This window comes from Crocuta crocuta, unplaced genomic scaffold (genome assembly GCF_008692635.1).
Source record: "Crocuta crocuta isolate KB4526 unplaced genomic scaffold, BGI_CrCroc_1.0 scaffold107, whole genome shotgun sequence".
Taxonomy (NCBI): Eukaryota; Metazoa; Chordata; class Mammalia; order Carnivora; family Hyaenidae; genus Crocuta; species Crocuta crocuta.
In genome coordinates this window covers 1,468,867-1,483,961 of record NW_027531877.1, presented here as the reverse complement: position 1 = coordinate 1,483,961, position 15,095 = coordinate 1,468,867, and the positions used below count along the sequence as shown (strand labels likewise).

The following is a 15,095-nucleotide window of genomic DNA, read 5'->3' as shown; positions in this document are numbered from 1 at the left end:
AACCAGGGGACTTAAACTCAAGTCTCTTATAAAGGCTTGGGGAGATGATTTGTAAGTAATCCGAACTAGTGAAAATTTAAAAGACTCACGTCTGCCAATATTGCAATTTAAAGAAAACAAATTAGAATGGATTAAATATTAACCCTGTAATTTCATTTATTCTCACAATCTCACAGGCTATTTTGAGTGGGAGAGAAGGGGAGTAGTTATGGCAAGAACGCTGGGAAATTCAATTAACTGTGGTATTGAGGCCACAAGTACTGCTTATTGACTATGTGTTCAACATTATGTCCCTGATTCCTCCTTGCAAATGCATTTTTCTGTGAATTAGTACAGGGTCTTTTATTAAGTAAATCTGATCCCTTGGAAAGGAAACAGGAAACACACTGATTTTATGTTCCAAAACCATATAATTTTTAGAGTGAGTTAAAACTCAAGACAAGGAAATGAAACTCAATTCTGTCAAAACCTTTGGATTGCAGGTTCACACACCACACACACACACACACACACACAATTCTGGATGGGTCCAGGTTTTAAAAATTCAAAAATCAAATTACAAAAGAACTAGATAAAAATGGATTTATGTTTATTTCCTAAGAATAAAGGAGAACAATGGTTTAGAATTTCATTAAGGGGAGTATAGTTTTAAATAATCATGAATTTAAAAATTTAAGCCTATATATTTCAATAATTATAATCAGAGGAAGAAGCTAGAACTCTCATGCATTACTGATAGAAGTAAATAAACCTTTACTGCATGAATAACTTGGTAATATGAATAAAAATGTATATTTTCATTCTATTGAGATACCTTATCCACAGGCATTTTTCCTAAAAAGATAGTTGTTTAAGTGGAATAAAGAAAAAAAAAAAAAAGAGGGAGGGGCACCTGGCTGGCTTAGTCAGAGGAGTGTATGGCTCTTAATCTCAGGGTTGTGAGTTCAGGTCACATGTTGGATGTAGAGACTGATTATAAATAGAATCTTAAAAAAACAGAGAAGAAAAAAAGAAAAGAAAGAAAGAAGGGAAGGGAATGGAGGAAAGGAGGAAAGAAAGAATGAAGAAAAAAGGAAAGAAGAGGTGTACCACTGTATCACTTACTATAATTTCCATGAAACTATAGAATCTTTAACTGCCTCTGTCCATAAACTTGACCTACTTCTGATAATAAAAAAAAGAAACCATTTGATTGCTATGAGAAATATTTGAAAAGATGTTCACCACATTTTTAACATGGTTATTTTTGGTGGTAGAAATGTAGATTTTTAATTTCTTCTTAAGATGTTTCTTAATAATTTTACTGTTTTTATGAGAAGCATGCATTAGTATATAAATCAGGAGCAATAGTAGAGCTTTATGTATTGAATTATGTCCCCCTAAAAGAAATGTTGAAATCTTAACCAGCAGTACCTCAAAATCTGACCTTATTTGGAAATAGGATGTAATCACATTAAAATGATTTCATACTGAATTAGAGTAGGGCCTAATCTGGTATGACTGGTGTCCTTAGAAGAAGAGGAAGGGCACAGAGTAAGAGGAGGGCCATGTGACAATGGAGGCAGAGATCAGAGTGATGCATCTCCAAGCCAAGGAATGGCAAGACTTGTTGGCAAACACCAGAAGTTAGAAGAAGCAAGGAAAAAATCCTTCCTTACAGGTTTCAGAGGGAGTACGGTCCTTCCAACACCTTGACTGCAAGCATGTAGCCTCCAGAACTATGAGACCATCAGTTTCTATTGTTTCAAGCCACCCAGTTCGTGGTACTTTGCTCCAGCAGCCCTAGAAAACCAACACAAAAGTCATTTTAATTTTTTTTTTTTTAATAGTTTATTGTCAAATTAGTTTCCACATAACACTCAGTGCTCATCCCCACAAGTGTCCTCCTCCATGCCCATCCCCCCTGCCCCCCACATCCATCAGTCCTCAGTTTTTGTCAGCATTCAAGAGTCTCTCATGGTTTGCCTCTCTCCCTTTCCCCCACCATTTCCGCCCTTCTTCTCCCCCTTGTTCCTCCGTCAAGTTCCTCCTAATCCTCCTATACGTGCAAACATATGATATTTGTCCTTCTCTGCCTGAAAAGTCATTTTAATTTAAGAAGACATATCATCTACCTTGCCACACGTGGAATAATGCACTACACTGTTATCAATTCCGCATCCAATATACTGACCTGTGAGTTAATTCATGGTACTTAGAAAAAAGAAGTAACTATGTCCTGCTTCTCTGATGTTATACAGATGGCACAAACGCTGAAGTGATCTGAATGCACCCCCGGGTACCAGAAGCATTATTTTAGCAGGCCCAAAAGGCTCCTTCTTCTGTAAGCCATCATAAATACAGTGAAACATCTAGAGATATATCTCACTGAAGCACTGCTTTGAAGAATTACCATCCTGCTTATCACAGTTTTCATTTTTTCCTCAACCATATTAAATATGACTGTACCAATGAGCTGAGAGGAAAACTAGGTCCCAAGAGTTTTTGGCATCTTTTCAGTACCGAAGGTCAACCACATAGCGGTGAGCCAGATCGCTTTGTGAACAGACATATGGCATTTGTTTGGGAGGAGAGAAGGTGGGAGGAGGAGGGTCCTGTTTTCCAGCTGCCTTCCAAAGTCGGCCTGGATTTCTGTTAAAATCTTAATGTATCTTCTTTAGCCTCATAATCGTTTTCCTTCTAAGTGGTCTTTTATAATCTTGAGAACCAAGAAGACGCGATTCCAGGAAACGTATAGCTTCTGAACGTGCTTTTGGCAGGGTCTTTGGCAGGGTGAACTAGAGGATCAAATCACATCAGGAGTGGGTGAATGTGCCAGTTCAGGACTAGAGTCTGAACACAAGGACAGAGGAACCAAAGACAAGGCACAATTCTATGTTAAGGCTACAATTTAGGGAAATTATAGCAAAGGGACTCAAGTCATCCATATTCTTTTTAGACTAACTGCACTTTAATCAAATTATAACTGTTTGGATACTCTTATGATAGAGAACTCAGTTGAGCACAGGCACTTCTATGTGCATAAACAATGTGTGTAGGTGCCTAGGGTGATTTGGGAGGTAACCAAAAGACCAAGGATTGGTCAAGAACTTGGGCAGTTTCAAATGGCAGAAACCCAACTCCAAAAAGCTTATACTAAAAAAAGGAAAGGGATTTTTTTTGGAAAATTAGGGGTGGGGGAAGCATCTTGCCTCTAGGGACTCATCATTAAATGTGTCTGTTCATCACTGTACTCCTTTTTAGCTCTGATTCTCCTTGAGTGGTGGCCTCATTTTCTCTCCTGCTAATGTGTTTCTCCTACATGATCACAAGGAAGGGGTAGCTCCAGACATGCGTTCCCATGGCTCATAATCCAAGATGAAAAAGAAGAGAAAAAGCTCTCCTTTTTCTGTGTCCATACATAAATAATTTCAGAGAAGTTCTCTGTGATTGTTGGTTTTGGATTAGGCCCCCATCGCTGAATACCCCGTTTATCCTGACCAAGTGGATGGGGCACTGTGCTTCGTCAGGCATAGACCTGCTGCCTGGAGAGCAAGATCGTAGCACGGGCAACCCTATTAAGACAAGGAAGGGGGGAAGGGTACCTGAATGGCTCTGTCGGCTGAGGGTCTCACTCTTGACTTTGGCTCAGGTCATGTTCTCGAGGTTCGTGAGTTCAAGCCCCACATCAGGCTTTGCCCTAATGGTGTGGAGCCCGCTTGGGATTCTCTTTCCCTCTCTCTCCACCCCTCTCCACCCTCAAAATAAATAAATAAACTAAAGGAAAAAAAAAGATAATCAAAGGGGTAAAGATTAAGTTAAGGTAGAAAAGAAGTCAGGGTGCTCTTATCTAGAAGAATAACATAGTGTAAGAAAGAAAAACAGCAAATGCCTGCTGTAATACCCAAACATTCCCCAAATACTATATCCTTCCCTGCTTTGACCTAGGCTTCTGTGTCACTTGAAATCTTCGTTTTATTCTTTTACGTTATAACTGTCCAATATCGTATAAAAGAAAGATAGGGGCCCCTGGGTGGCTCAGGTGGTTAAGCGGCCGACTTTGGCTCAGGTCATGACCTCAAGGCTCGTGATTTCAAGCCTCGCGTCCTGCTCTGTGCTGACAGCTCAGACCCTGGAGTCTGCTTCAGATTCTGTGTATGTCTCTCTCTCTGCCCCTTCCCCACCCACACTCTGTCTCTCTCTCCTTCAAAAATAATCGTTAAAAAATTAAAAATAAATAAATAAGTAGATACAAGAAAGACAGATAATAGATAATGGACAGGTAGAAAACAAATGGATCAAAATGTCAAAGGTGAAAAATGAAATGACGAGCCCATGTCTATAAACAAGTAGATAAAAATTGATTGCAAAATTAAATCTTTATCTTAACTAAACTTTTTATTAAGGAAAAGTTAGATATATAATCCTTGGAAAATGTACAGAAAAGCTTATTTTTTAAGGCAAGCTATAAATAAATATAAAGCTATATTAAAAATGTATTAAAAGGTAACTCATGAAATTGGGGTAAAAAATACCAGCAGAATGCATTCAGTCTACAGCCTTATCTATTCAAGCAGGAACTGTATGGCTGGCTATTCAAAAACCATGTCTCCTGTGAACTTTGGGCAGACCAGTTCACTATATAGATACAGTCCGTTGCTGCACTTCATCCCTAAAGTGGAGTTTAGACCACCAAGGCTTTACCTGTCAGAATATGACTTCAGCTGTGAAGAATTACAAATGACTTGCAAAAAACAAAACAGAAACCAAACCCTGTGGATTTGTGGCAGGTGTGGTGCTTAGAAACGGATCTGGAGGTTTTCCATTTTAGCCAGGATAAAAATTGAAGGCTAACCATGACTTCTGATCATCACCCTCCCTCTCAGTTGTAGAACCTGGAACTTGTCTTGCCTGAGCTCAAGATCTTATACTTTGCTCAGAGTACGATGACACCAGACAATTGGCATTCCCCAGACCCTTGCATACTTGTGGACTGCAGTATTTATTTTCTCATTTTAGGTATGAGCTTTTGCGGTAAACTCCAGGTGGTGAAGTTGTATTTCCAATTGGGAATCAAACAGCCTTTTCCAGATCTTTTTTTTTTTTTAATGTTTATTTATTTTTGTGAGAGAGACACAAAACATGAGCAAGGGAGGGACAGAGAGAGACACACACACACAGAATCAAGTGCAGGCTTCAGGCTCCCAGCTGTCAGCACAAGAGCCTGATGCGGGGCTCGAACTCCAGAACCGCAAGATCACAACCTGAGCCAAAGTCAGACACTTAACCGATTGAGCCACCCAGGTGCCCCAGCCCTTTCCAAATCTTTTAAACAGAGTCTCAGTTGGAAGCAGCCCAGCCGGGCACATTTAGGAAACAGGAAAGATTCAGGAGCCTACCCCATAGAAAAGGGCGTTTCTATATCAAGTTAGTTGGTTTTCCATTACCCACATTCATGTGGTCTACGTAAAAGTCTATGTCTAACTAGTGTCTGGGTTTCCAATTTTTAAAAAATTAAAACACAGAGAAAAGAAAAAGATCAACTAACATCCTTTATCCAGAAAATCCCTGTTAATATTTTGGTATATGCCATTCCAGACTTTATTCCTATGTAAGTAGAAGATGGAAATGTATTTTTCTTTCACAGCAGTAATTTTGTCTTATAGCACATATTTTATCACCTGAGTTGTAAAACTTAATTTATTATAAAATGTTTTTCCATTTAAATAAATATTTCTCTGTCATCATTTTAATCTATTATATAACTGTAAACTTATATAGCTATCACATTACATTAATCACATATCACATATTATACCTTATATATTATATTACGTAATGGTATGTATAACATTATATATGTTTACTTACATGTATACATATATATATAAAATGAACATTTTAGGGTATTTCTTCTTTATGTTTTATGACTATATATAATTCTGTGATTACACCCTTAAAAACTTTTATGTTTATTTCCTTAGGTTCAGTTCCTGGTGGTACAATTGTTAAGTCAAAGCATTTCCAGAATCTTTAGGGTTTGGATGGTTAGACAAGTTGGCATTGAAAATGGCGTAAGGGTGTTCATTTTCTCTCATGCTCAGAGTACCATTGATTTTTAGAATTTCTGACTATTTGGTGAGGGGATAGTATCATCACCATATATCATCTCTTTAAAGACACGTGGCTTTTCATATTTTAGCATATCTGAAAACAGATTGCATCTTGCAATAGATAGTGACTCAACATTGTGTTTCAATTTAATTGGCAGTGTTTTCTTCTTTCCTAGTAGCACACAGAGTAGCAGCATGCCCTCTGATCACTGGCATCTTCGACTGAGTAAAATACTGTATTCAGTCTAAGCAATTTTAACTTTTGGCCCCTCTTTCCTCGCCTCCCACCAAGCTTCTGGTACCAGTTGCCCTTGCTAACTACTTACATTGTGCTCGAAGTATGTAAATTCAATTCAACTTTTATTCACGTTGCTGTGCATACGGCTCGGGGAATACAAAGACGAATATGACAGTGCTGAGAAAAACTTAATTAGGAAGGTCACTGCATAAAAATCGTGTAATGAATTTTACCTCGGAACCTTTGTGGAGTGAGGCAGGATATAAATAAATAAAAACATTATCTATACAGAAGCCAAATAGACATTAATCTTAGATCATCTGTCGCACATGTTTCCTTTGTTGACACGGATAACCAAGTGCTCCTCTGAGCTTCCTACATTTCCTTGAAGCCTTTCTCTCCTGGAAAGTATAAATGCTGCTCCCTTAGCTCAAAGAGTGACTCCTTGCCTCCAGCGTTTCACCTGGACACATCCTCCTCAGCCCTTAAATCTCAGTTCAAAGACTACCACCTCCTTTGGAAAGTGGCCCTGGTTCGGGCTCTCCCTTCCTCTCTCCCTAACTTCTGTCAGTATTGCTTCCACAGTACATAGTACATGCAAAACCACACATTGTAGTAACCTATTCATATGCCAGAAGGTATGTGGGAGCATTCCCAGCGGGACTCAGGGGTCAGACTGCCCAGCTCCTCCCAGCTCAGCCACGGGTTTCCTAGCCATCCTTGGGCAAGTAACTGTTAAATCTCAATTTTCTTATCTGCAAATTGAACGTAACATGGCCTTGTTCAAAGGGCTGTTTTTAGAGAATCCACTCTAATAAAACATATATAGCACTTAGCATGGGTGCTGGCCATTGGAAAACATTGAAAAAAAAAAAAAAAAACTAACTCACTGGTTCTCTGTCTCCCCCAGCAGACCAATGCCCTCCCGGAGAGTATAAAGTGTGTCCTTCATGTCTGTGATCCCAGTTACCTGGTACAGAACAGATTTTCCGTACAGATGTGTTAAAGCGCTCATTCGGAAAAACTAAGCCCCCAGGCATAGGGGCTAAAAGAAATTAGGCAACAGACTTCTCTTTTTGGCTCAGGAGAGCTTTTCTGCTTTGTGCATGGTCCGTCTACTGAGAAAAGTCTTGTTAGTTTGAGCCTAGTGATATGAAAAGCAATCAAAAGAACTGCAAGATCTCAACACACTGTTCTCTTTTGTTAATTTTTTTGTTGACTTGTTTATTTTGAGATGGGGGGTAGTAGCAGAGAGAGAGAATCCCAAGCAGTCTCCAGGCTCCAAGCTGTCAGTATGGAGCCCAATGTTGGGCTCAAACTCACTAACTATGAGATCGTGACCTGAGCTGAAGCCCAGACACTTAACTGACTGAGCCACCCAGGCACCCCTAAACCATTCTTTAAAAAAAAATACATATTCATAATAATTGTTTAGGGGTTGAGTTTTTTTTTTTTTTCTTGCTTACCAGGAATCTTAAGGCTGCTAACAAAAACACAGTATCTCATGTATTAGTAACCCTTGCGTATGGCTATTTATTTCATTTACTTCCTGTGTCCCCTCAGACGGGGACGTGATAGTACTTTAAGGATCTTATTAAACAACATGAATGATCAGGACAATGTACTAGCAGATGGAAAGGCTGGCCAAAATGATATTTTATCAAGTGACTCCACTGCTGGGAAATCTTCATTGTCTTAGAACTAGAGATATGACCAAACTTCCATATGGAATATGTGACTGAGACACTTCAGGAAGTTACGCCACCTCACAGTGTCAACACATCTACCCTGGCTAATGCCTAAAATGATGGCTTTAAAATTTGTGTTCTTAGATATTGTTCCATATGGAAATGCTGTTGTATTTGACCATTAGAGAAGGAATAGCCAGAGCTCGCATTAATTGACTACTCTGATCTGCCATCTGGATTCATGTCCAGTCATGGAATTTTTCAAGCAATCCTATGAAATAGGTAGATTTCCATTCTATAGATAAGGAAAATGAGGCTTCCAAGTGAAGTGACTTGCCCAGGTGTTTGGGAGAGATCAGAACTGCGAATGAAACTCAGCAACCTCTGATTCTAAGCCTGTGCAGACCTCAGAAGTCAGGTCTCAAATCAACATGGTTCTAAGATTTGCCCACTCCCCCAGCCATGTTTTCTACCAAACTTCTCACTTAAGACACACAAACTTCTTTTTAGTTCCTCCAACATACTAACTCTCACAATGTTTTCCTTCCTCTTTGCCATTCCCCTTTGCTCTCTGGCTTATGCTTTTGGGCCTCAGCTAAAATGCCACTTCCCCAGAAAATTCACTTCCTGACAGCTCACCGCCATCCCCAGATGCTGTTGGACAGCCCCACCAAGTGCTCCCAGAACTACCTGGCCATCCCTCATGTTAGCATGGCTCATTCGGCATGGCCGTGTCTGGTGTAAGCCCATCCTTCACTGGGACTGTAAGTAGCACAAGGGACTGGGGGTCAGTTGCTCTGGTTTTTACTGTTGTATCTTCAGTGCCTGGTAACTGGTAGACATTTAGGACAGAGTGATGGAATGGATGGACGCATGAATGAATCAACAGCCACTGGTAGAGTAGGAATGCATTGCAATGGGAGAGCGACAATGTCCCATCTATTTTTCCACATTGAAGGCAAATCCCACCCTCCTCATAATTGTGTATCTAGGCTAGCCCTGCCTCTTTATAGACATTACCAATTAGCAGCCTGGTTCACATTAACATCTTTCACTTAAACATTTGTTCTTTCCTCTGATTTCTTTCTATTTCAACTTGGACGAAATAGAGACCAGAGTCTCCCCCATTCACCTTCTACACACACACAGACACCTGTGCGTACGTACGTGTGCGCGTGCGCGCGCGCGCGCACACACACACACACACACACACACACACACACACACACACTTTTTACTTTCCTTCACTTGTTAAAGATTACCTCCTCCGGTTTCTCATAGGTTCTGTTTGTGGCAATAAGCCGTCTGCTCATAGCGTACGTGTGTTTCATTTTGCTTCTGTCTGGATGCTTGAAAATCTGCCTGAAGTGGAAATTTCAGAACAAAACAAAATGGTAATTAATAGCATCACAAGTGTGATTGACAGTGGGGGTTTTTTCCTTTTGTTTATCCTCAAAAATTAAGCAGCATAGCCAAAATGCTTATCTGACAGAGAAGGAAGAGAAAAAGCAACCTTCTCAAATAATCATAAAAAGCCTTCTGATTTTTAGAAGAAATAATTAAGGTGAGGTTTGACCTGCTCACTAATCAGAGGATTGGGTTCCCAGAACACAGACTCTGTGCTATTCTACTTAACCAGAGAGCAACTTGGGCATTTATCCAAAGTACTCCACAAGGATCTAATATGTTAATTGAAAAAAAATCTTAGGAAATAACTTTACAAGCAAACAGTTCATCCAATTGGAAACACATGGGATTATTTTCCAACCTCTTTTATTCGAAATCTCAGCTGCTGATTGAGAGGATTTTTTTTAAATCTGAATTTTTCAAAGTGCACGCAGAATTAGTTACAATTCCAAGGTAGAATACAATTTGCTTTAATTAAAACAGCATACACTGTAATTCCCACATGGACATTTTAGCGAGCCTAATGCCGTTGCAGGTAAAGAAACATTGTTGTCTGAGCTGTCCCTCCAGATTCTCAAGGCCTCCCTCGCACCTCCGCACCTGTAATATCTCTGATGGATATAGCTTTCTCTACCTGCTCTCCTTCTCAAGGTTCTCTTGGGAGGCTTCAGCATGCTGTATCTCTTGACATGCACCAAGCGATTAGCTTACATTTTCTCACTGCTCTGTGACCTTGCTTATCATAATCACAAATGTGATGTGCATAAAGAAGCTCTCAGCAGGGGGGAAAAGGGCTTAGCCACCTGGACCACTAGACCCTTCAGTCTCTTCATGGCATCTGTTGTCCGTAGATTTGATATCTTCGGTAATTCGATTGATCTCTTAAAACCAACACAGAAAACTCAGTTTTCTGAGGGGCTGCTGATAACTTGATGAGCTCTAGAACAGAAAAGGATTTGAACTGGAGAATCTTGAGTCCCTAGAGTCTAGACAATTGAGTCCAAACTGGGGACATACTAAGTAGGATCCAAAGAGTTTGGAACTCTCTCCATGCATAGGGAGGGGCGTTTGGAAATAAACCACATTGTTGCTAATGACCAGACCTGGAGCAGTGACTGGAGGTTGGGGACGAGAATTTAAATTAATCCATCCCCACCCACGCTACAAAGACAAAACTCACACAAAGATATGCACGCTCACGTGCAAGCAGTGAGTCAACTCATTTAGAGTCACTCTCTGTTATTCATGAAAGAGCTAGCCACGGTGGGACTAATGAAAACCTATAGAGAATTCTTGAATTTCACAATTTCAGTCCTTTGTACCACCCACCTAAGCCTTTCCCATACCTGCTAATGAGGAGATAAAGGTGGCCTGAGTGTCCTCCCCTGCACCTCTTATTTACCCTCTGCCAGAGTTGCTAAGAACCATGAAATGCCTCCAAAGCCAAGAATTTGAGAAAAAAGGAAGATGGCGTCTGAATAAATCCCTATGGGCAAACACTCCCTAAATGTTTGAACTGGTGCCATAGGGTACCCTTGACTGGGCTTAGATTCATCCAGAAAATGCTTCCCATTTAGAAAACAGAGATTGTTGAGAGTGGGTACTATTTCTGGACATTTCCATGGATGCTGTGAGGAGCAGGCATTCTTGTTAAGAAACTTTGTTTGAAGCTCCTGGGAGAGCAGCAATCCTCTTACCTCCCTTTCCCATTGTGCAGCAGCAGAATAATAAACAGGTTGGTTCTGCATTCAAAAACATTAAGATAGAGAACAAAAGCATGCACGCATAAAACAATTTCATCACATTGTCACTTGCCAAGGTATTACTACAGAAGGATCTGGTTTGAGTTACAGAGGTATCACTTTCCCCTTTCAACTCTAGTTATTGAGAAGAACACTAAAAAAATTTTTTTTTGGCAAAAGGGGACACACTTTTCAGGCTAGTTTGGCAAGGCCAAATGAACACCAATGAAAATTTATATTCACTCAGCATGTGGGGAGTTTTATGTCTGGAAAAGGACTTAATTATGGTAGGGTAAATAATTGGGTTTTTACAAGTTAAAGTAATAACGTGCGGTATTTGCCGAGCATTTTTCTGGATGTTTAGTTATACCCAAGAGATTTGTCTCTGCCCTCCAAAAGGAGGGAGGTGGAGAAAGAGTACAGAAAAGAGAATTTTTAGACTAACATGTCAACTGAGAGAAATGACTACAGGCTTCAGCAAGAATGAGAAAGCATTTGGGGGCAGGGGAAAGCACAATATCATTAAGATCCAAGTATAGATCTCTTCTGAGCTTTTAGCTTGTATCTCTTTATCCTCTGAGTTGGTCATTCACACCCACCTTAACCCCTCTGGCCTTTGTGTGTGTGTTGGGGGTAGGGTACTGGAGAGCAGAGATCACCACCCCAACCTAAAAAACCTATTCAAAACAGGCTGGTCACTTCCCCTCTGAATCCCAGGACTCTGATGATTGTGACTCCCTTCTTCTCCAGACCCCTGGATCATTGCTAGAATCCCTCTAAAACCATGCTCCTTTCCCTCTCCAAAAATGAAATTATAAATTGAGAGCTCATCCTCTGAATAAAGGCACCCAGAGGTGTTGGTGTTATTTAAAGCAATACAGATGCTGTTTCTCTCCTGTACTCCTCATGAGCAGCCTGATCAAGCCAAACTTACTTCAACCATCACACCTGTGCTTTTGATGTTCCCCTGCTGTGATGCTCTTTTTCCAGAAAGATCTTTGCTTGGCTGCTTCCTCACCGGTCAGCTCTCAGTACAAGTGTCCCTCTGTCTGAAAAATGTTTTTGGACTACTCAATCTGAAGCTGCCCTCCTTTCCCCTCTATCACCTAAGTCTGATTGGTTTCCTTCAAACCACTGTTACTATCAGAAAATGTTCACTTATTAGTTCACATTAATCAATTAGTTTCTGGTTGATCTTCTGCCTGTAGAACATCAGCTCTATGAGGGGGTTCCAATTTCCACTTCTGCATCTCTGACATCTAGAATGGAGGATCATAGGCATTCAAATAATTGTTTAAATTTTAAAAATGTGGCAGTGCTTATTATGTACTAGACACTATTTACATATGTTATTTTATTTAATCCTCACCTCAAACTATGATATAGCGCCCATTTTTATTTTACAGCTCTTCTAGAGCTAAGGCTTAAGCTACAAAAATAACTCTTATAAATGCAGAGTCAAGATAGAAACCCAGGCAGTCTGTCTCCAGAGCTCATGCTCACAACTGCTACTCATTTTTCTTATATCTTTAATATAAATCTTTTTTAAAGCTTTACATTGCATCTAAAAAAAAAAAAAAAACCAAGAACAAGATTTCTAGTTTCCAGTTCCACATATAAGGAGCTTAGACATTGCCGTTCCATCCCAACAGTAAGTGAAAAGCTAAATGTACTGAAAAGTTAACAACTCTTCTTGGATTTGTAAAATAAGGAAGGGTACCAGACAAACGGCTGCCCCCCAGAATTGGAGACAGAGGTGGATATCGGGAGGTTGGCTTACTGGAGCAGAGACTCACAAGTGGAAGCAGTTCGAGGAGCCAGTGCCAAGGTAGAAAAACCTGAACCCTAATTGACGCATGGCTGGAGGCTCAGTGTGGACACGTCTGAGAGTTAAAAAAGTCCGAGGGGACCCAGTCATGGAGGGGAGGGAGTACAATTTATGAAATTTACCTCTGAGAGGTCAACTAGGTTCTCACAGTAAATATCAGAGAAAAATCCCCTTGTTCTTGCAGCGAGGGAGGGGAAGAGAGCCATTTTGAAATAAGCCAGAGCACTTTGTTCTCAGCAAGACCTGCCTGGTTAAGAAGGTAACCAAACTGCAATGCCCTGGGGTTTTGTCAGAGCTTAATTGACCTGCCTGGGGAAAGGGAAAGTCCCAATTCTAGTCAGCTCAACTCTTCCACATGAAAGGAGGGTAAGAGTCAGCTTTAGCCCACCCTAGCTATCGTGTCCATCCTAAGAGATAAGAAAAAAACTGAGAAACACTTGTGAAATTCACAGGCCAGAGGCATAGGCTCACTAATAGATGAAGACTTAATCTTAGGACTGCCGAACACTTCCCTTCCCCTCGAATCTTTTTATCACATTACTAAAGGCCTATTTTTAGCAGTTCCTTTTACCCAATTTTTCATGCCCAGCTACCAAGAAAAAATTACAAGGCATATTAAATGCAAAAACAAACAAACACTACAATTTAAAGAGACTGAATAAGCATCAGAACCAGATATGGAATGGAGTGCCTGGGTTAAGGCACCCTCAGTTGGTTAAGCGTCTGACTTCGGCTCAGGTCATGATCTCATAGTTTGTGTGTTCGAGCCCCGTGTCGGGCTCTGTGCTGACAACTAGTTCAGAGTCTGGAGCCTGCTTCAGATTCTGTAGCTCCCTCTCTCTCTGAAATAAATAAAAACTCCCCTGCTCACGCTGCCTCTCTCTCTCTCTCAGGAATAAATAAAAACATTAAAATTTTTAAAGAAAAGAACCAGATATGGAAAGAATGTTGCAATTATCAAACTGGGAATTTAAAACAACTATCATCAACATGCTCAGGGCTCTTGTGGATTAAGTAGACTACATGCATGAACAGATGGACAGCATAAGCAGAGACATGGAAATCCTAAGAGAGAACCAAAAAGAAATGCTAGAAAAAGAAAAAAGAAATGGTAGACAGAAAAAAACACCATGACATAAATGAAGAATGCCTTTGATGGGCTCATTAGTAGACTGGACATGGCTGAGGAAAGATCTCTGAACTAAAGGGTATAGCAGTAGAATCCTTGGAAACTGGAAAGCAAAGAAAACAAGACTGAAAAAGAAAAAAAAATTGAACAGAATATCTCAGTTAACTACAAAAGATGTAACACACCCATAATGGGAATACTAGAAGGAAGAGAATGGAACAGAAGAAATATTTGAAACAATTATGATTGAGAAATTCCCTAAATTAATGTTAGACTCCAAACCATAGATCTAAGAAGCCTGGAGAATAACAAGGATAAATGTGTCCCCCAAACCGCTTTACCTAATCATATAATTTTTAATCTGTAGGAAATCAAAGATTAAAAAAATAATAATCCTGAAAAAAGCCAGAGAAAAATAAAGTTGAGTCAATTCCTTGCCTTAAGGACTTCTCAGAACCTTTAATATGCTAATATACCCCCAGGACTTGTCAAGATAAGGATATAATATCCCATTCAATTTTTCCTTTAACTACTGACTCCTCTTTTTCATGAAGATTTTCTTGACATTTCTTTGAACTCTGCTACCCCTGAAGTTTCTTTGGCAATTGTTCTCACATTCAGTCTGTGTCTTCAAAAATACCTACTTAGATATCAGAACCATAGATCCACCTCTGATTCAAATATTCATTCAACAAATGTTTTTTGAATACCTATTATGCACCACTCACTTTTCTAGGGACTATGAGATGTCAGTGAAAAAATAAACCAAAAATCTCTGCCCTTTTTGAGTTACAACATTCTAGAGAGGGGGAAGATAGATAATAAGTCATCAGGACAATAAATAAGTAAATTCTGTCCTACCGTGGAAGGTGATATTCTCTGGGGGAGAAAGGAGAATATTGAAAAGGATGAGACAGGGGTTAAAGAAGAGGCAGAAGGAATTGCAGTGAAGGAGAGGCAGATGGAAAGGT

General features: G+C 40.0%; 1 protein-coding gene and 1 long non-coding RNA gene across 6 annotated transcripts in view; one reads left to right on the top strand and one right to left on the bottom strand.

The window, feature by feature from the left end:
• The window catches only part of PPP2R2B (protein phosphatase 2 regulatory subunit Bbeta), a 453,296-nt gene that overhangs the window by 117,966 nt on the left and 320,235 nt on the right, over nucleotides 1-15,095 (top strand). The window lies entirely within an intron of this gene.
• The window catches only part of LOC144239040 (uncharacterized), a 37,566-nt gene that overhangs the window by 17,387 nt on the left and 5,084 nt on the right, over nucleotides 1-15,095 (bottom strand). Inside the window, exons 2-3 of the long non-coding RNA XR_013337296.1 lie at nucleotides 9,281-9,380; nucleotides 1,659-1,782 (exon numbers count right to left, since the gene is read on the bottom strand). This is a non-coding gene — a long non-coding RNA (uncharacterized LOC144239040). The remainder of the gene's footprint in view (nucleotides 1-1,658; nucleotides 1,783-9,280; nucleotides 9,381-15,095) is intronic.